The 22892-nt window shown below is 39.6% G+C and overlaps 1 protein-coding gene across 19 annotated transcripts in view; it reads left to right on the forward strand.

The window, feature by feature from the left end:
* The window catches only part of cac (calcium voltage-gated channel subunit cacophony), a 400227-nt gene that overhangs the window by 135415 nt on the left and 241920 nt on the right, over positions 1–22892 (forward strand). The gene's annotated exons all lie outside the window — the stretch shown is intronic.

Genomic DNA, 22892 nt, shown 5'->3' on the forward strand with positions numbered 1-22892 from the left:
GAAGAATGGACGTCTGAAGGGAAAGCAGCTGCAGATAGCTGGAGTAATAAGATTTTAAATTCGAGCAGATAAGGGGGGACGTTCTCGGTGAAATTAAATAACTCAAATCGTCTTATTTATTTTGACAGCGAAGTGAAGGCTTCCGACTTCGTGGCCGTTCCGCTGAAAAGTGGTCCGATTCAAAAGAGCCAATATCTCTGGCTTAATTTAATGCAGCTTGTCGTTTGCGTCAGCGTTTGACTGTGGGATCAATAAATTGTTCAACTTTTAAGGGAGGGCAATGACAGAAGCCGTCCCTTTTCTGGAAAAAAAGTTATTCATTCATTCATACCAAGTGCTGTAAGGTGTCAAAAATTTAATTACGTTATATTAAGTGGGAACCCTTAATTGATTTTATGATGAAATGACTTTAAAAAAGATATAATTAATTTCTAAAGAGGCATTCATTATTTTTTCGTCATAAAGGAAATAAGTATAATCAATATTAGGAATACATGATAGTCTCTTTTCAGCGGAACCTGTTAAAAAGTAACTCAGCAAGGGCTCAGTGACTCAGCCACGTGAGGGAGGGTGTCCATGGGGTCACACCTCCCCCCTTCTTATGACTGGTAAATATTCCCCCATAATAACTCATTACTTGTACTAGAAAAAACCCAAAACAATGAGCAAACAAGGCTAATAACAGAGACATAAAAACCTGAGACATTTTGGGATAGTCTCAACCCCTTCCTTGACCAGGAACAAAAAATAAAATTAAAAAATAAAATTAAAAAATAAATTATAAAATTTGAATTTAAATTTCTTTTGATTTTTATAATTTATTTTTTAATTTTATTTTTCTTTCCTAGTCGAGGAGGGGGTTGAGACGACCCTGAAACGTCCCAGGTTTTTATGTCTCTGTTTTTAGCCTTGTTTACCCATTGTTTTGTGTTTTTTCTGTTTAAATTATTCGGGCTGTCTTTGTGTATTATTCTCATTATTTGTATTTGAGAAATTGATTACATCGGAACCCTTCACGAGAATTTTTTGTCCAAAAATCCATCTCTGAACAGGTCGTGGCAACAGGTCACTCACGACCCGCAGGGCAGATGTTCGAATCGGTTGTCTACATCGCTTTATTACATCATTCGGAGGCAGAACACCCTCCACCTGATCGGGCTGTCGATAAAGGCCCGGCGCCTATCCATCAAGTGCCAGGATGCCAGTTTTTGCGCCATTAATTTCCGTTCATAGACAAGTATTCGGCGTATTGTGGACGCACCGGCTATGTGATGGAGTGGTGCTTCGTTTGGATTTCGCGAACTTCAGTGATGCTCCAACTCGGCGAATCGAAGCCACAGCCCTCGTTCTGCTTATCGCGCCGTACGCCAGGGGGCTTTCGTGCCTCGAAAAGTTGCCAGATTATGTGAAAAAACCTGAATGTCTCACATGAGTTTTATTGGGAAATGTGCTGAATTTTCAGCACAATCGGGCAACAGTCGTGCCTCGGTTCGGGTGAGAGCTTTAAATCATGCGTGACTTTAGCTCTGAAGCCTCTCTCGCGATACCACTTCAAGGTTCCGTCCGTCGGCATCAGTAAACTTTCATGAAATATAGTCCCGTTCACTATCATGAAATTTCTCCGGGTAAATTGCATGGAGGTTCCTTCAGACATTTTACGAAAGTTCATGACAATCTTTTGGGAGAAATTTTCGAAGAAAAATGTCTTGAATTTTTCCTTTGAAATTTCACTAAATTTATCCCCGTCATGTTTTTGTAAAATGTATGCCTATACAGTTTCGAAAAATGTCATGAATTTTAGTTCCATGAAATTTCGCAATTTCATGAGATATCCTCCTTATACACAAATATACAAAATGCACTTATACAAAATGCATCCCTTCGAAATTTCGCTTACTTTCATGACATTTTTAATTCTAGTGAAATTTTATCGAATTTCATAGAATTCATTGCTCTATAATTTCATTCCTTAATTTTCATGGAATATTTCCCTGCGGTTTGTAGTGTGTATAGATGTGTTGTGCTTGGCGGAAGCTAAGTTAGTATTTCAATCGTATGCAACGACGACAAAACTTTCGACTTTTCAAATAACGCCCGAACAACGCAACTATTCAAGCTCGATGGGTGTCCGTGTTGCATGCACGAGGAATTGAAGGCGTTTCAAAACCTCCCTCCCACCTGCAGGCTAAAATACGAATTAATAAATCGGGGAAAGCGTTGCAATGTCGGATTGACCGAACAGCTTTCACGGATCATTTGTCTCCACCCGAGAGCACGATCGAGTACCTCAGACAATGCTCAAATCCGTCAGGTGGATTTGCCGGGGGGCGATGAAACAGTTACGTCCGAAGTTCAAAGGATCTGGTGAACTTGCCAATGCAATTATGCAATTAAGATCGAACACTACAATATTGATCCTCTTGGCGGCGGACAGTGAAATGCTGGGATTGCAGAAGTTAAGTGTGCTCATGCCGGGACGTGATGACCGAGAGTTGCCGCCTCGACTTCGCTGAAGTTTCTCAGACCCAACTTCGTTGATGTTTTTCTCTCGTTTTCATGCGAGCCGGCAAAAGCCATTAGTTACCACGCCGAAGTTTGTCGCTCAGAGAAACTTCAGAGCTTAATGAAAATATTTTTGTTTCATTCATGACTCTTGGTGAGTGGATTGTGTGATGAAGAATCACTTTTGATATTATTTTTTTATAATACGTACGGTGAGACATCGTATCTTGATTTTTGACCTCGCATTTTTTCTACCACATTTTACTCTTCTTAGTTTGAGCGCTTGAAGTTATTTTAAAGAATTCCGTGGATTATCTATTCATGCGTTGAAGAATATTTCTTTGAAGATTTCGTGCGAAAAATACTGATTACATTCCGTCAACAAAAATTAACTTAATATCGAGATACGTGCTTTTTATCATTACTATTTATAAGTGTCTTCTCTATATAAGTTTTTTATGTAAAATATTGAAGCCTTTGTGAGCGAAAAATGATGCGAAAGAAACTGGCATTGTTTTTACACCAACCACCTTTCAACAGAATCTATTTAATTTACTCAAGTTTAAAGTTATACTTTACTGTTTCAGTGAAGGCTGATGTACTAAGGAACTAGATCGTTTTAGCTGACTAGGCTTCATTTTATTCAGATCTGATTTTATTCTCGAATTCCCATTTTATACTTTCATTTAAAATGTCCTCTTTTGTATATTAAAAAAGTTTATCAAAATCGCGGAGAATATTTATAGATATCATTTTCTGAACACGACATCGTTGTCAAATTATATAATTCGCAGAAACGTGCGGAATTGGACGTATTTCTATCAAACGGAACTATGTGCATTATGACGTGAGCCCTGTTATGCACATATTCTTATGGGTCTCAGGGCTCATGTCTTCATGCACATAGTTCCGTTTGATAGAAATACGTCCAATTGATATTCGCGAAAATTCATCGGCAGACATTGCGTGCGGAAAAAGTATACTACACCAAAAATGTTTTCATTGAATGCACGCCTCTCACAAGAACTCAATTAGAGTTCTTGAATTGAGGGATTTGTTTCAGAATAAAACTTTGATTGAAGATTACTCCATTATCCTGATCCACTGCTACAGCTTGATAAGAGAGTTGTTTTGTCATTGTTGATTAATGAATTCAAACGATTAAGCAAATATCGTTAGTAATTCTAATTTCATTTAACGCTAGCAATACGTGATTATTGGATAAATTGCTGATCGTTGACTTTAGACGCAGATCAAACAGACCGCATTTTGCAATTTGGAACTATAAATTCTGGCTCTTCTGGAAAAACACTTATGTTCTTAGGGAAACTAATGGTGTATACGGCGTTCCTAAACTGAGCCAGAAATTATAGTTCCTAATTCCAAAATGCGGTCCAAATGTCCGCGGTCTAATAAGTTCGCCGGAGATATTTTGCATTTGCAGGTCTGTATCTCAGAGGGTTGTAGGTGATGGAAATGGGTTGGAGAGTTTTAATTCGATTGGACCGACACTTAGAGGGTTGAGTTCGTAGGAAACGGAAACTTGAAAATATTATATCTCTGGTTTTACCAAAGGTAAACGTTTGAAAGTGTCTCCGGCAGTTTTTTTGTAAAATGTACTCTAAAGATTACCCCTTTGAACTTATAATGTGACGAAAGAAAAATCGAAATTTGCAAGCGTGGTAAAAAGTTTCATGTTCGACTCTCCCAAAGGCTCGCCTCCTTGTACGACGCAGAGATTCCGTCTTTGAGAGAGTTATGCGAGGAGTTGCAGAAAGGAAGAGAAGGGGAAATCACTTCCCTCAAATGGAGTTTCAGCTCCGAAATTCATGTTTCCTCCACCTCAGACCCCGGGTTTTGATTCACGCCAGCCACCTCATAAGGGTCATTTCTAAATTACGTAACGCTACAGGGGTTTCGCGAAGGTCTTTGTCAGTGCCTGGTGGCGTTACAAGGGGGCAAGGTGAGCCGTAATATAAAGATTTAGAGTGATTTTTTCTTGTTTTCCCAGTGTTCTTTAATATGAAAATTTAATTAGCGCCAAGAAATGAAACTTCTCAGCGAGAACTCCCATGGAAGACAATCTATGATTTGGTAGCGACAATTCTGCCGTGCTAAGGAAGAACGCCGTATCAGCCTTCAGGCGTTGCCAAATTTCTCCTGGCAAATCTCTAATCATCAGGATTTCTTTTTAATATTTGTCTACCAATTTCTTAGATAATTTTATTTATTAATTTGATCTAAAACGTCTGAAAATTTCAAGGAAAAATATGCATAATTTTCCGCAAACATAAACATTTTATCGAAGGAAATTTGGCAACCCTCAAACGCTCATACGGCGTTTTTCCTTAGCATGGCAGAATTGCTATGCATGCAGCTAGGTATTTCAACAACACGTGTGTGAATAAGAATCGCAAGCAACCATAAATAAAGTCTTCATCGTGGGGTAAAGATATAAATCAGGGTGGTAAAGCTGTTTTAAGAGATTCTTGGCAACATAGGGTACTCAAATGCTTCATTCCTTGTATATTTTACGTTTAAAGACTCAAGCTGGTTACCAGTCATGATATGAATATTAAGAGATTTTTAAATGAGGCGGACCATTTTCCAATTACGCCTTTAAATGCTTCAAACGGACGAGTAGTTTAGCTCTAATGAGGCGATACTTAACTCCACGCTAAGTAGACTGTGTGTACGGGAAAGTAATACCTAATGAAGCGTGAATAAGCTTCGCAGCAAGGAACTTAAGCGTTGGTGGAAGGTGACCGTTCACGAAATAGAATTTTAGTGCCAAAAAAATAAAAACAGATTTTGGCACAAAAATGCCTAGCATAATATGTAACGAAACTGGAATTATGAGAGCTTTTATTTCACAATGTATGAACCGGAGTCCACAGTTTAGGAAAAGTGATTTGGAGGAAAAAGTTTTCAGAGTTTCAATTCCCCTGGTAAAAATTGGCAGTAGAATCTGTGTTCCAAAATACCATAGACCTACAGCCAGCTGTAAGATTTCCAATAGCTTCTATAGCCGGCTACACAATTTCTTATAGCTTTTTGTAGCCGATGGCGATTAAGCAGCAGCCAGGAGATAAAGTGTATGCTAAACGTTACTAATTACGGATGCTAGGACTCAGTGAGTTTTTGGAATACTGCTCTCTTTTGGGCCGTAGTATCTTGATTTATTTTGCGAGGAAAGCTCCGTACTTTTGATGGATGTCTGCCATTCCTAATTTATTAGAGCGCCTTCAGTTTCGTATGATACCGTGCAAAACCTCTGGTGTGAAATAGTTGCTTCAAGCGCCGTGGCACGCTGCATTGGCGCCTACAAACCTAACAGGGATACTTCACGCGTTGCGCAATGCGTGGAGTATCCCTGTTAGGTTTGCAGGCGCCAGTGCGTCGCCGCTCCGCTTTGTAATATTTAATCTGGTGGAGTCAGCGTTATTCAACTCATGATTTTGAAATGTTTGCACATCCTGTATGGATTATTCTCGTTTTAATTGATGGAAAAAAAATATGTATTAAAGGAAAATATAACGTGCATTTAGTAAATATTAAGGTGGTTCCGTATCAAACTTAATGATTTCCAAAGCACACGAATTTCTACACAATTTCGTACAGCCTTTTATAATCGATGGCGAAAAAGCAACAGCCAGGCGATAAAGTGTAAAGCCCGGCGATAGGAACTATAGCCCGGCTGCATAGTTTTTTATCGCTTCGTATAGCCCGGCCGTATGATTTTCTCCGCATTCAACAGCCAGCTATATGATTTTCTGTAGCCTTCTTTAGCCGGCTATAAGAATTCCTATGGTATTTTGAAACGCAGCTCTTATCGCCAATTTTTACCAGGGTCACTATGCGTGGTGATTAAAATTTTCAGGATTAAATGGACTACGTTAAGCAGAAAGGAGCCAAGCCACCTCAGCTGTTGCACAATTTAATCGGGCAATTTAATTTTTTCTTGAAAACGGTTGTGCGGATTTTCGCGCAAATCTCAGTGAATTTTCTGCATAGTGCGAAGCAAATTCTACAACATTTTCAAAAGTATCTGCACAAACGTTCTCTTGTAAAAAATTAAATTGCCCAGTTAATTTGGCAGTAGCTGATGTGGCTTGGTTTCTTTCTGTTTAACGCGTTTCAAATGTGTCTTTCATTTATTTTACCGGCACTAATATGGATCGAAGCCCTCGCAACTTATTCTTTTGGACATTAGAGTGTTTTCGTTGAAAACTCGGCTTCTGATCCCTGGACAAAACTTTCCAAACTTTCCTTTTTGAAAAATTTTCCTCCATGCAGGGTCTCTGCTCTCGTTAATGGTTTTGTTTTTATTTTTCTAAGAAAACGAGATTGCTTTTGAGCTCGAGAGTAAAGACTCATGCAAATGGTCAAAGAATTTCCCCATGGCTAGGATCAAGACCCTGCAGGATTAATTTAAGCAAGAGGATGTTGCTCGGACGTTAATGCTCCATATGCCTGGGAATTAAAACTCCTCGAAAAAGCTCTTGCAACGCCAGCTTTAAATTATAATTCCCAGGGGTTCAAAAAAAAGCAGAGAAAATTACAGCGTCTAGCCCGAGAGATGGTCCCATTAGAGGCTTAATTACTAGCTTGAATCTACTTAAAAAGAACTTCACATGCCGTTAAAACAAGGAAAAGGAAGACGAGACTAGGAAAGTGCGTGGGTGGCTGACCTTCCTCAAATTATCCTGTTACTTTAAAGGAGGAGGGGTATGGAATGAATTGGGATGAAAATTTTGCGATACAATCACGGTGAAAACAGCCACAAAGCTCGTCCGTTTTCCTCATGTGCGCAGGTGGTTTAGGTAGGTCTAGTATATCCTCGTGGTGGAAAAAATATGAATAGATTAATATCTAATTAGAATAAAACAATATAAAATAAAATGGAAGTGTTCCAACCAAGTTTTAGTATTTGCACCTACATTAAACATTCAGCTTTTATACCTTGCGTGTTACCTCGAGGAAATAACTATGCTTTATCGTTACACTCCAAATCTTGTCGTTGAGTTACTCTGTTCTGCTGGCACGCATGTCACTGAACGTTTTCTTCAAAGATTAATTTTTTTTCTTCTTTTTTTCAATTTTTATTCATTAATGGGGACTTCCACAGGAATTAAGCCTTAAAATCAAGCAGAAATTACGTTGACAGCTCTCTCGAAAAATAGGTCAATAAATAAAGGAAAATAAATGAAGTATAACATGTCTTGTATAATTAATTGGCTTTGTCATTAAACAGCAAGAATTCAGTCTTTGTGAGTCCTCGCACTTTTTTGTACATCCAGAATGTTAAAGCAGCATCCATTTTTTTCGGTGTATTACCAGAGACCGATTTATTTTGGGATCCTTACTCTCATAGGCATACTCTTAGGCACTCTCATGAAGCCTAAAATAGTCGAGCCAATCAGAAATCGATCCTCGAATGCATATCTCACCCCATCAAGATACTCTAAGAGGGGATGAACAGACGGTGGGTTTTTCGTGCCGCTGACCACTTACACGAAGTAGACGGGTGAAACGGGGTAAAATATAGCTTAGAAGTTATCGAAAGCAAAGCCGAGGCCACGAAGAAGCACCCCCCCCCCCCCGGAGTGAAAGCTCTGCTCGGAGATTAGTTAAACTGCTTGCTCCTTTGGGCGGAGGTAATTAATTCGGAAACGGCGGGAGTTAGCGAGCTTCTAAGGAGTCTAATGAACGGGCGCTGATTACTCGAGAATGTTGTCGAGTAATTACAACCGCGGGGGAGGGGTGCCGCGGGAGGATTTTCACTTTGAGTTATTGGATGTAATAGTCACCTTTCGGATCGCGAGGTTCAGCCGATATCGGAGCCGCGCCGATGAAAAGACGTAAGTGAAGTTCCGTTTGAGCCCTTCCGCTCGTTTGATTCGGCGCTTTTCACGGCTCATCGAGAGTTGCGGTCATACGTCACCGGAGCGACGCACAGCGGATCGAGTCAATGAGGGAGGTCGGACATGAAATTTTGGACCTGAACTGCAAATTTTGATGTTTTCAATTTAGGCGCGCATAAGCTGTATTCGAGCTTAGCCCGACTCGCTTCTTAATGCCTACACGGCGTCTTCAATTTCGAAGGTATACCGCACACTATCCTGGGAGCAACAATAGTTGTATCAAATCAACAGTGGGCACCTTACTTTGCGTCGTTGCAATGTGCAATGCGATATCATATGCGACAACATTTCAAGAGCCAAAATATTAGAGAAATGACAGTACGTGGTACAATTCGTGAGTAAGAAACTTTTACCAATAGAGAATTTTGCAGGTGTCTGAAATTTGACGAATTTCGTGCTTATTAAAAGTGGAGACTACTGAATGCACTGAACACGAGGTTACCCTTGGTTCATGAATTGAACAATTATTGGAGAAGATATGGCAAAATGATCTAATCTGCTAAAATACGTGTGTTTAAGTGGAAAATGCCGCCAGATGACGTCACTAGGCGGTGAATTTTCGCAATTTTAGTAATATTTTTCTCCGATTTCCCATGTTTGAAAAAATTTATAAAAAATCCTATGAAATCAGCTCTTCAAGCACTATCAGATGAAGCAATAAAAAATGTGCATGCAAATTCTCCATTGTTTCAAATTCTTGTCCAATATTCAAGGCAAAAAAGACGTTTAAGGGCACCTGCCTTTTATCATGAAATTATTTCACGTGAACGACGGAGCGTACATAGGAAATGCACGGAACCGTCTTATTTCCTTTTTGCTCCGACTAAACAGGGTTCGTCACGTTCCCCAGAATTTACGGATACAGCACTGTGAGAGGGGGGTGGGGGGTGGGGTCAGGACGTGCCTCCATCCGTTCTCACGCGTGCTTTTTCATCTCGGGGTCAGATGACCCTTGTGAGACGGTTAAAGCATCGCGAAATCGTATTACTAAACCAAATATTTACTTCCGTCAGAATATGTTTGGCCTGCTACAACGATACGGAACCATCCGTCACTCGACGCCGTGTTGCGCGTTGGAACATTGTAGATAAGACAGGGAACATTTGTGGAACGACGAGGGATAAATGAGCAGTGTTTAAATCAAAAGGAGCTATCTCCATTGTGAGCTGAGCCCCGCGGCCCTTTAGAATCCACGCATAGCAGGGACCATATCACGAAAGATTTAATATTCCTTTTGATTTAAGTACGTTCAAATGAGTAATAAAGTCAAGTTATCAATTGCCTCCGTTGAAAAGAGATCTGCTCGCTAAAACGGTCGGCAAAGCTCCTTATTTATTCTCATTATGAACACTTTTAATGGTAAGGTGGGTTTATACAACTTTGAGGAGCTATACATGAGTTAATCAATCCAATGATAATTTTGGGGCTTTAAGATTTTTCCTCATAGATATGCAGACGTCTTATCATTTTCAAGTCCCTTAAGTATTCGCATATCAGGTCTGAAGCACTTTGAAATGACTACAGAAGTATGTCTGAAATAATAAATATTGCATCATTTTGTCTTTTGATTCACGTTATTTATTCGGCATGTGCATACAAATGATAGAAGCACTACAGGGTGATATATCTTTCGGGAATATTTTAATAGAATTCTTAAAATCCATTAGTTATCAATTGATCGATCTACCATCGAATTTATATCCAAAGTGTCGAGAATCCACCTGAACATTTTAGTCTAAATGATAAGATGTGTATTTACCTCAAATTTGGTAAAAGGAAATTCATGTTGATCGAAAAATGGGCATTCATTTATGCTATGCAGTTGACTCCTTCCTGTCAACCGGAAGATTAGTTAGGCAATTAAATCATAGAAGGGAACTGAGTAATCGCCTAGTTCCTTTAACGACCCCTCATAAACGTGTATTGTAATTTATGGAAGAAATTAAATGCATCAAGACTTACATGGCCAGTCACGGAGAATTCGCCGTTATTCTGACGAAAGAACGTAACTCCATTTCAATGTTGCCAAATTTCCCCTCGCAAATCGTATGTTAAACAGTAGAATCTTGGGCATTTCTGACTGTACTTTTTCCTGATTTTTCCTCAGATTTCGAGCAAAAATCAGAAAATTTTTGGATAAAAATTGCATAGGTATGTTTTTGTAAAATAAATTAATTTTTCAAACAATTTGGCAACTTTGGAGTGGAGTTACGTTCCTTCGTCCTGGAGACGACGAATTTTGTCAGTCAACTTTGAACAGCCGACCGATTATTGAAATTGATAGACAAAGCTATAGACAAAGAAGACGAAAGAGATATGGAGGGATCCCATTGGTGGAAGCGGGTGGTTGTAATGGATGAAGAATGTAGGTAATAGACTAACTAACGGCAACCGACAAGAGACCCGACAGTTAGTCTATCATTTTCCCTCTTAGTCTGTAAAGACTACCAGTTTCAACCAATGGGATCGCTCCATACTCCCAATGTCTTCTTTGTCTATAGCTTTGTCTATCAATTTCAATAATCGGCCCGCAGACCCCTATTTTCTGAAAATACCTGGTTCTCTTTCCTGGAACATTGCTCAAATTTCTTTCGGAGGAATAAAGGACCGGTGATTTTAGGCGGTAGAAAGATTACTACTAATACCCCTGAAAAGGTATAGCGGAGTGAGTTCATCGCATGACTGAACCTGATGAACGTAGGCCGTGCGTGGGGAGAGAAATATAGCCCCTGCTTCTTTGTGTTTTTGGAGATTTGTTACGGCTATGGATCCCCTCTCGAGAATTTTGCCGTTTACAAAGAAACGTTCCAAACAATGTATTTACTTTCTCTCGAAGAAACGCTTCTTAAATAACACTCACGGGTGTGGAAACTCAACGCAGTGCTGACTTAGCTTTTGCTACAATCCCATTAAAAATTTGAAAAACTTGCTTTAAGGAAAACGGAACTTTCAAAAACTTCCTTTAGAAGCAACATGTTTTTAAACTAGATTTTCTGTTTGTGTGTTACAGGTAATGAACGCTTACAAAGTTTGATGTTAGTATAGATAAGAGTATTAAAATACTGGTACTACATTTATGAACTCATCGAGGTGTTTGTCATCATGAAAGGAATGGGAGCTATATTTGACACAGTTTCAGGTACGTAAAAAATAAGCAACCAGAATCATTTGAACTTTCCACACTTTCAAATACCTTTGAACTAGGTGATAAACAGACCCTTGCAAACAATGGATAGATGGAAATTTTCCCTAAGAAAGAAGAATCGTCGTGTTTAAAATATGCTTGTATTGGATTTAAGGTGCAACCTCTATTTCCAATAGCTACACCAGTCTTACATTTGCAGTAATATTTTTACTTTCGTCCTGGTAATAATGCCGTTCAATTCCATATCGTCACCGAGATTTAATTACTCATGCCACAAGAATGACACTGTAGCTACATGAAAGAAAGTGAGAAGGGCTAGAAATTATTTGCAATCTTCACGGAAGCATCGATTCTTTTTACTTCATGTGCAGAAATTACTATCGTTACAATGTAATAATTTCTGAATAAGTCAAGTTACGAAAAAATGTATTTCATAAGACCAAGGCAGAGAATAATCTGTAAAAATTCCAAAAATCAACGCTCTTTTATGGTTTTCTAAGGAAGAAATAAAATTTGACAAAAAACCCGCAACATCGCAAATCGAGATAAAAATTCCAAAAACCAACGTTCTTTGATGGTTTTTCAAGGGAAAAATGAAATTCGACGAAAAATCCGCAACGTCACAAATCGAGATACGTGCTCCGCAACCATCACGATCGATTTTTTCATCACGGAAAAAATTGAATTGCTGATTTAACAATTCGATTGCTAAAAAAAGTGACTGCAATGTTTCAATATAGATTTTCAAAAAAAATGCTCCTTTAACCGCCCCCGTGGTTAAAGTAACTTACAATAGTGGTTAAAGTATCATTTTTTTGTTGTAAAATCTACGTTGAAACGTTGCTGTCACTTTTTTTAACAATCGAATTGTTAAATCAGACATTTAATTTTTTCCGTGTACACGAAGGACACTATACTAGCTTTTGAAAACGCATTGGTTCCCACGAGAGGTATTCTTGAGGTTTCTCTGCTCGATGTGGAAGCGAGGCGTGATGCTCACGTGTACGCGTGTTTGCATACCCGCAGACAAGGAAGCGTCAACCTCTTTCGCGCCTGCAGGAGGTGGGTTATGCATCACGCTCCGCACGCGCCTCACTTCCCCGGATAAATGAGAGCAATTTATTCGGTGTTATTTATTCAACTCTTCACGGCGTCTTTATTTATTCAACGGTTCAGGTTTGTGTGCGCAGGAAATTTCTTCGTTCCCGGGAAACCGGCCCCTCCTCGCTCGCTGGAAGTGAATAATGACAATCGAAAAGAAACCGATCCCATTAATCATCAGCCACTCTCCAAAAAGAGGAAGGGGGAAGGAGGGGATCTCATCGAGGGAAACAATAATCGCTTCCAGGGCGCTTTTAATTTTTAATGATTATGCTGTAAAAAATCAACGCCGGCGCTGCGCTGGGAAGCGGCTTGTCTTGAAAATGAAAGACGACACCTTTGCTTTCCTGTAACGCGGGGCTCTCGACGGCTGAAGGGGGCTTCGTTGGTATGTCTGTGTACGGAAAGGACAGAGTTCAGCTGCCATGTCGTGGTTTGTCGGGTAAAAATAGGAAAGGGTAAAGCTTTTAAGTAGCTTTGCTCCGCACACACCGAAACAAAAGTATGATAAACAAGCTCAAAGAGTCTGAGAACAAGTCTTTTGGGAGAGATATTCATATCATTTGCTATATATACCAGCGCGTGGTTACTACCAATGTGAAGTATGCCCATCTGAATTTCCAGTACCTTCACCGAATCTACCCGGGTCCAAAATTAGTTAGACTTGAAGTTCTACTTTACCACACTGCAGTTCTGTTTGCAATTATTTTTTCCGCGTACGGCATTTAATCCGCGAATGCATGCTTTTTTGTGTGTGGGGGGAAGATTCTATGATTAAAATTCATCTTGTTTCAACATGAAATCAAGTGAAAACTTTAACAATTAGTTTCAACATATACGTGTTGAATGAAGCGCCTTTATCAAGGCATTAGCTGAGGGTCAATTGATTTTGATCATGAATTGAAAATAAATGCATATCTTGCAACGCTGGATACTTTTGGAAATAGCAAATTAGGGCACGTCCGCTATCTTGGATTTTCATATTTTGCAAACTTGACTACATATTCGAATTCTCCGTCAAAATATACCCCCTAGATGTTACCGAGTTTCACAAAAACCAACCTAACATAAGCTGAGATAGCATTTTAAGCTATACGCCCGCCATCTTAGAATTTTTAATTTTTCACCATAATTTCAAGTATCCTGTCTAAAAATACCCGCCGGGTCGTATCAGGCGCGCTCAAAAACTGAATAAGTTTCAAAATCAGGTTCTCCTTCAGTTGAGCCTCTTTCATTGGCAACATTAATAAAAATAATTATTTCTTTTTAACTTAATTGAGGCTTAAATTTTTGTCCGGGGCAACCATAGGCACAAAATATGCGAATTAACTTGAAATATAGCTATTTAAAGGTTGACGTGCCTTATTCTGTATAGAGGTTTACTTGAGTTAGGTTCTAACCTAAGAATACAACTATTTTAACTTTGGTGTGTTGCAGAGTATCACACGCAATTGAAGGCGTTTTATATTCCGCTGTTCAACCGCGATTTACGGGAAAAAGTCGAGTTGACTTCCAGTGCTATTTGCGTGCAGTGAATGCAAAATGAAGAATGCTTTTCATGATATGCCAGTGTGCGAACACTGAGTAGATACCGCCGAAGTTCCTCCTCCATGTCAAGGTCATTCACCGTCAAAAAGTACTTCCTCATACCGAGTTTCACTGAAATCGATCGAACAGGAGCGTGCGAATTCTCAACACTGTCTTAATCACCCACACTAAAAGGGTCAACATTTGAATGTTGGAGTCTCTAAAGCTTCTATTGTTGCCATAAGGTATACCAGTAAGGAGTCTCTTTTCAACTTTTCAACTAGTAGATTCGCCATTTCCTGGAATTTAATTCCGAACTCCGGAGCTTTTTAAATAACTGAAACTTCTGCCGGAATTTTCAGCTTTTTTAGGCATTCTCTTGGAATTTAGGGACTTTTCGTTAACTTAACCGATTATTTGATCAAGTTTTTTTTTTCTTATATCAAATTGGAACTAAATTTGGGCGTATTTCGGAAATCCTCCACGGAACTTTTGAAAAAATTGGAATTTTTCTTGGAACTCACGGAAATCAGAATTGATTTCGGAGACCGCGGAATCTAAAATAAAACTGTTTTTAACCCATCTCGGGAGATGGCTCAAGAACTTTTGATGTGGTTTAGTATAAATACTGAATGTGAGCGTACCGTCGTCTAGAGGGTTTTCGTTTTGTGCGGTAACGCAGGTTGGCAGTTAGTAAGAATATTACTCAAATCCACTCTTAAAAATTTGAGTGTTATCAGGTGTGGTCTCGAAGATGCATCGTCGGTGGCCGGGAACGGAAAGAACTACTTGATGACGTCATAAGCAGACGCTGATCAGCAGAGATGAATAAGTCATCTCGGCGCGACGCTGACACTTCAAAAGGAGACAAGGCGTTAGGAGAATGCGTTGCAAAAAAGTTTGCGTTCCTGCGTTCTCGACTAATGGCGGCGCGGCATTGATGCCAAATTTCGTTTAGAGCCTTAGCGTCAATTTTGGAGCAAAGAAACGAGGGAGACAACTTCTTGAAAAGTTACGAAAAATTTTGTGGAACCTCGAAAGTTTTTTTTTTTCAGCAAAAACATTGTATTCTTCCAATTTCGAAAGACTTCGCACTTGACTTTTTTGTGAAAAGAGTTTTCCTGAGAAAGTTCCCACGCATGAATTTCAGTTGTGTCAAAAAGAATTCTATTTTGTACCCCCTACCGCCCTCGAAAAAGCCGAGCAACTGGAAATTATTTGTTAAATCAACTAGAATACCTAAACTTCTTGTAGAAATCCATTGACAATGATTATCGAGACTATTTTCTCCAAAAATACCGGAAGTTTTCCTGGCTTCACCTGAAAAAAATCTTCTCAGAATGAATTCCTGTCAAAACATCATAACACCTCTTCGTTCCTTTTTAAAACAAGAGGGATTCTTGACAGTGGCTGGGCGTGCTTTGCGGTACATCGAACGATCTGCCGTTTCAGCCCATGGAAAAAGATCAATCGCAATCGAGTGTTCGCAACGAACACCATCCTAACGGATTCTTTACCTTAGCTTCAAATGGAGAAATATCGATAATCCACTGATTCTTGAGAAGAAAATATTCAACAGTATAGGTATTTCTAGAGTCCCTTTATAGAGAAAAATTCAAGTCGTCGGGGCTCATGGATGTCACAAACGGGAATAAAGATTACTCAAATTGAACGTTTTTCGTAATATTCCATCAACTCATTCCCGAATCCTTATCTCCGTACTTTCTCTCATTCCGGTTGCTCCTTGCCGTGCCCCTGATTCCCCGGCTCATTCCAGTTTTTCCCTGCTAAAAATGACGTGTAAGCTATTCAGAATTTGCCGACTCACATCAGTAGAACTTTCTACTTACACGAGGTAGAAATCCTTCTAATATACTAGAATATTCTACTCATAAGAGTAGAAAAGTTAAACTCATATGAATTCAATTTTTTTCATTTTTCAGAAGTGTTGTTTTTGACCAAGAGACACCAGCTTACTTTGTAAATTAGAAAAATAAAAAAATTTTGTCCTTATAATTTTTTTGATGCGGTGACTAGTTTCTGAGATATCGGACATGGTGAATTCAACGCTGAACTCATGTGAGTTGAAATCTCTAGTCATATGAGCTGGAATCTCTAGTCATATGAGTCGGCAAAAGTGAATAGAGAAATTCTGCTCATATGAGTTAAATTCTATTCATATAAGTTAAAATTCTACTCAGATGAGTTGAAATTTTATTCACACGAATTGAAATTCTATTCATATGACTTTGATTCTCTACTCATTTGTACTCACAATTTTAGTAATCTTTGCAAATGGTGAAAATGTAATCTTCATTCCCATTTGTGACACTGTGGAGGCCTAAAATAAGGGAAACAACCAGAGATGGATTTATCTTGTCTTTACTCTGCTTTATTCACACGAATTGAAATTCTATTCATATGACTTTGATTCTCTACTCATTTGTACTCACCATTTTTAGTAATCTTTGCAATTGGTGAAAATGTAATCTTCATTCCCGTTTGTGACACTGTGGAGGCCTAAAATAAGGGAACCAATCTGAGATGGCTTGTCTTTACTCTCCGTATAAAGGGACTCTAGGTATTTCTTTCTGATGGAATAGATATGGCAAGGGGCTGGCGTGCGAGCGAGGGAGGGTATCAGAGCGCGTGACGTGACGCCACGCCGCGTCGCGTCGCGTCGCGGTGAGATGCGCCTCTCAACCGGAGCCGACGTCAGATACAAAGGGCCTAATCTCGGCGTCCCTCTCCGACAAAGCACTGTCGGCCTGATAACACCTATCAATAATGGCCTTGAAATGAGCGGCGCCCCCGCCCTGTTTGACAACTGGGCCGCGCGCGAAAAGCCATCCGGCCTCCACGACCCTTTGAGGGGGCGACCGACCTTATCGCCTTCTTTTTACCGCTTTTTCCTTATCCCTGCTCAGGGATTACCGCGCGCACACCTCACTCTGCTTCATTGCACACGTGTAATTAAGCGCTGACGCGGCACAGTGAGCACAATGACACTCTTTCCAGCACCGTCGATGACGCGACTCTCTCTGACTGAAATTTCAGAGGGAGTAAGAGTAACTCCACACACGGAAGTCGGAACCCACGTCTGATTGGCTCTCTTTTTCAGACTTCATGGATGTTACACACAAACAGAATGGTTACACTCGCTACCAGAGACCCAGTGGCGTGCGGCGTGCTTTGCGATTTATCGATTGATTTGCCATTTAAACCCATGGTTAAGAATCGATTATTAAGGTGTTCGCTGCAAACACCCTATTTATCGATCCTTTTCCATAGGTTTAAATGGCATAACAATCGATATATCGCAATTCACGCCACGCCACTGCAAGATACCCTTCATAGGCTTCTTGGCGACAAGTGGAAGCTTTTACTTTCGGGGATTCATCACTTCCTTAAGGACGATAGGGCCACGTGTAGCCGAAAAGAACCAAGCTACATTACGACGGTGAAACTACCAAACCACGTATCTCGGTTTGCGACGTCGCAGACTTCCGGTCATACTTTATTTTTTAAATGAAAAACTACTTAACGTCCAGTCTTGAAATTTTCTGTGATTTTTCCTCTTTGTGCGGAGAAAATTCCGTGAAAATTTCAAGGAATGATATTGATTTGGTCTACTTCAAAAAAATAAAATGTGAGCGTAGATTTTTAAACACCGCAAACGAGATACGTGGTTTGGTAGTTTCACCGTCGATTAGCTTCCGCCAAATTTAATTCGAAAATTTAATGTTTTACAAGAGAACGTGGTAGTGCGGATTCTTCTGAAAATTTGAAGGAATTTGCCTCCTACTAAGCAGAAATTTCACTGAAATTTCCACAAAAATTCACACAACTGTTTTCATTGAATTGCCTAATTTAATTTGGCAATAGCCGAAGCGGCTTGGTTGTTTTCTGCTTAACACAATCCATTCTATCTTCAGTTTTCCAGGTAAGCAAAGTGACATCCTCGGTTCAGCAATAGTTATTGCACTAATTTTAGCAATACTTATCTACTTGAGGATTTGATCGGGCACGAAAAAACGCAGGAGTATTTTTCTGGAAAATATCCTCTGAATTCTGGTCTTATTTTGCACGCAAAAATTGTTATTTCTAGGTCTCTGGGTTCCCGTCAAATGAAATAGTTGCTTAGTTTTCGCAACATTTGATAGCGCTCACCAGGTTTTGAATTCTCTCTCTTCGAATGTCCAATATCACGACCGATCTCTCTCAGAAATTGAACGTACTGGCCACGAACCTTGCAGATGCACTGAATAACGTCAATAATGATTGCACAGTCTGTTCCCAAGCAAATTTTTCATCCAAAACTTGAGCACAGTTTGATCACTGAGAGTACCGAGACAGATGACCCTCCAGTTTTGTTTGAGGGGGTTGTATTTTACCCATAGCGTTATCAAAAATGAGATCGCTCGAACCCCGATCCTTCGGCGCCTGGAACCCGCCCTAGAACGAGGCAGGAGAGCAAAACAGGAGAAGAAAGAAGAAAGAAATAGGAAAAGGAGATGTTCAATTTATTTAAAGATATTTATGAAACTGGGACACATCTCTCGTGTGAACTTGCAAGACTACCAGACCCCGTTGAGTATTTGGTTATGATGGATCCCGGGTTGATCGATGATGATCAGTGACCACCAGCTGGACCACATTTTGCAATGAGGAACCGCTATGTCTGGCTCATTTTAAAAACAAAATATATGCCATTGGTTTCCCTATGCAGAAGGTGCTTTTATGCTTCCAGGACTTTATGTCCACCTACCTTTTGTCCATTAATAATAAATGTCCACCGCTATTAATGTCCACTAAAGGTTAAGTCCAGTCTTTTTTAAGTCCACATGATTTAATGTCCAACAATGAATATGTCCAAAACTATCCACCTTCATTCTTAAAAACATTTCATACATGAATCAAGTCATGAAAGAGAACAGACTCTAAGAGCAGATAAAAACATATCGACGGTGCAAGTCGGCAATCACATAACTCGTTTGCGGTGTCTGAAAATCTCCGCAACTATGTTATTTTTTTAAAGGAGAACAAATGGACATGATTCCTTGAAGTTTTTGCAGAATTTTCCTCGCACATAGAAGAAAAATCACGGCAGTTTTAAAGAAATTACCGTTGAGTAGTTTTCCGTTTAAAAAATAAAGTATGACAGGAAGTCTACGACGTCGCAAACCGAGTTATGTGATTGCCGACTTTCACCGTCGATATGCTCATGTGTACACTGTACGGATATGATAAGATGAAAACCAAAGCGGGAGCCTAGGAAACGCTCCAATGCCAAATTAAACATTTTTCAGTAACAGATGCAGTCAAAATTGAAAGTCCTCTTTAACTAGTTATTTCGTGCGCTTTCAATCTTGTAGGATACTGTGCAACACGCCTCTGACGCAAAATAGTTGCTTAAAGCGTTGCGGCGCGGCAGGCAGCCAGCGTGACACGCGCATAGGCGCCTACAAACCTAACGGGATACTTCACGCGTTGCGCAATGCGTGAAGTATCCCGTTAGGTTTGTAGGCGCCAGTGCGCGTTCTGCGCTGCTAAGACGACGCTCCGCTCTGTGTTAGGCTCTAATATTTAAACTCGCGGAGTCAGCGTTTTTCAACTCATGATTTTGAAATGTTTGCACTCTCTGCATTGATTATTCCCTTTTAAACTGATGAAAAAGAAATATGTACTACTGGAAAATATAATGTGTTTTTTGTAGATATAATAGTGGTTCCGTGTCAAATTTAATGATTTCCAAAGCATTCAAATTTATTCTTTTATGTTTTGGGCTTTTACTGTGCTGCAGCGTGGTGTAAGCGCAACTAAACGCTCAAAATTGGACGTATTTGATTCAAGGAGGTCGATGTACAAATAAGTAAAAACAAAACATTGCGTGCTTCTTAGTTTTTTTCCTCTTTTATTATTTTTTTATAGTTTCTTTCATCACAACTACGGCTCATTGAGATTGATATCGATGCCATTGCTTGGAAAAAGTTTTACAAATATTTACCACGTTTTAAAAAGTTTCTCATTTCGATATTGTCAATATAATTTTACACACGGACTAAAATATGACGCTTGAATTTGATTTTAGTGGACTTTACATTTGTGGACTTAACTTAGTGGACGTTTAAATAATGGACTTAACGGTAGTGTGGGCTTTAGAACTGTGGACGTAAAAATTGTGGACGAAAAGTCTGTGGACGTAAAAAGGTGGATATAAAGTCCGTGTACCATTTTTATGGAACAGCCAGAGATAGTGGTTCCTTAGTGCAAAATGTAATCCTGCTAAAAGCTACTTAATTGCAAAAGAGAACACGCCGGTACCACCCTGGATCCTGGGGCACTACTTCAGTGGGATGACCTTCTAGCAAAATTAATATGAAAAAACGCGACGCGAATTTTCAATATCCCTCGGTAGAATTCGCGTAACTTTTTACCGCAATCCACCCCGGAAAATTACAATGGTTCACGCCTGGAAAAGAAAATGGTATGCAATCAAATAAATAATCTAGGTTGGTAGATGCTCCCAGTTTCGATTTGAGGTGCATTTTTTGCTTCATACGTCTACTCTTGAGAATTTTTGTAACCCACACAAAAGATCATTATCAAAAATTCGTGATTATGTATGTATTTTATTTTAATATAATTAAATTTAATGTAGCCCGAAATGATATAGCACTAAACACACGACCTGGCGATTTTTTTTAAGTCGCTTCTTGTTTCCCTCTGCTTGGACAATTGTCCTGATGAAAACTTTTGCTATAGCGAAAAGAATCGTTTTTTCTTCATGACAATGGCTTAAAATTTACAAATGGGCACGAAGAATTTTTGAACACACCTCATTTCAAGTGAATATTTTCCACATTTTTGAGCTTTCTGATTCAGAAATGATTCTACAGCCAAGATATGATTTGATGCGGATGAATTACTCTGATACTCCACGTGAGGCTAAACGTTGCTGTCATGATGTGACACAGTTCAAAAAACTAAATGCAAAAGAGCCGCATTCATATCAGTGGCGTGGCGTGCTTTGCGATATATCGATTGATCTGCCATTTAAACCCATGGAAAGGGATCGATAAACAGGGTATTCGCAACGGATACTTTACTGATCAATTCTTTACCACAGCTCAAAATATGGGGATATCGATATGATCGATTATAATCGATCATTCACGCCTCGCCACTTATGCACAGCTTTGAGACGCCTATCTGGCACAATCGTATCCTTCCGAAGCCCTCATGGAGTTAAAACTCTCTCGTTTCGTGTTAAACTCCTTTTCCCCGACTGTTCTCTTCATCTTTGTCCGGGAGAAATCCAATCAAGCATATTCTTTAATTGGCAGCTTCTCTTCCCTTTTCCTGTTAACGTGACCATACCAGAATAGCTGTTTGGTCATGACGTCCATTCTTAACTTCCTGATGTGGCATGCCGTTTCATCGCGGACCCAATATCTGTTTGAAACCCCTGCTGACCCCCAGAAATTCATCCCTGTTGTTTTTAGCATATCCCATGTCCGTTCCTTCAAATGCCAAACGTTATACACACCGTTGCGCGTCTCACACATACGTTTAGATGCACCGTGTTAAACAGAAATGAACCATTAGTCACATCAGCTATTGCCAAATTTAACAGGACAATTTAATTTTTTACATGAAAACGATTGGATGGATTTTCGTGAATTTTCTCCATGGCTCGAAGCAAATTTCTTAAAATTTTCAAAGAAATTCGCACAAAAGTTCTCTCGTAAAATATTAAATTGCACAGTTAAATGGGGCAATAGCTGATGTGACTTGGTGCCTTTCTGTTAAAAGCGGGCCAAATACTTATTATCACTGCACATGCGCACCTGTCTTTACGAACCCAATTCCCTCTTAAAATTCCCGTCAAACCCCATAAATTCATCCCTAATGTTTTTACCCTATCCTATGTCCGTTTTTCAGCTGTCAAATGTTGTACATACATACACAGTAGTCGCTTATTTTACAGTGCTTTTTGGCGCTCTGCGACGTCTAACCGCCACAGTACCCAGTCTGGCACTCTCCAAAATCTACTAATGTTCGCAACTCTTATACTTATCTAAACAGGGATCAACTGGTAGATAGAGTATATGTTCTTATTTTATTTCGAAAACCACCCCTCACCCATCCCAGGTTCAGTTGAGCGCTCTGCACGTTTTCTCTCACTAAGGGATGAACTCTATACATAGACCCCTCTTCGACGACCTGCCATCTACCATCCTATGCACATGATGGCATGACTGCGCACTCAGACAAGCTGTTTGGTCATGTTTTTATGAGTGATGGTCAGCTTGGCGTTCATTATACTTCATTCCTCAAATGATTTCTCCTCGAGATTCCGCGTAATCTTCGCGAGGTATCGGTCTTAGCTGCATGAATAATCTTTCAAGCACGGTTTTACGTGGGGCATTCGTGACTGCTATGGATCTAAATTCTTTTTAAAATAGTTTTTTCTCAGTAAAACTTTTTTTCGAAACAGAGAGTAATGGAACGCGCATGAAACTAATGATCGAACGTGTGGTTTGAAGTAGTGATGCAAATGTTAATTGCAAAACACGAAAAAATTACATGCATTCTACTTGATGGGCGAAAAGCATGAACGCATGCTCTTTCCTAGAAGCAAGTTACAATATTTTTTAATATCTGCGGAGATCGGCCATGACGCAAGAAAA

Source organism: Bemisia tabaci, chromosome 4 (assembly GCF_918797505.1).
Source record: "Bemisia tabaci chromosome 4, PGI_BMITA_v3".
Lineage (NCBI taxonomy): Eukaryota > Metazoa > Arthropoda > Insecta > Hemiptera > Aleyrodidae > Bemisia > Bemisia tabaci.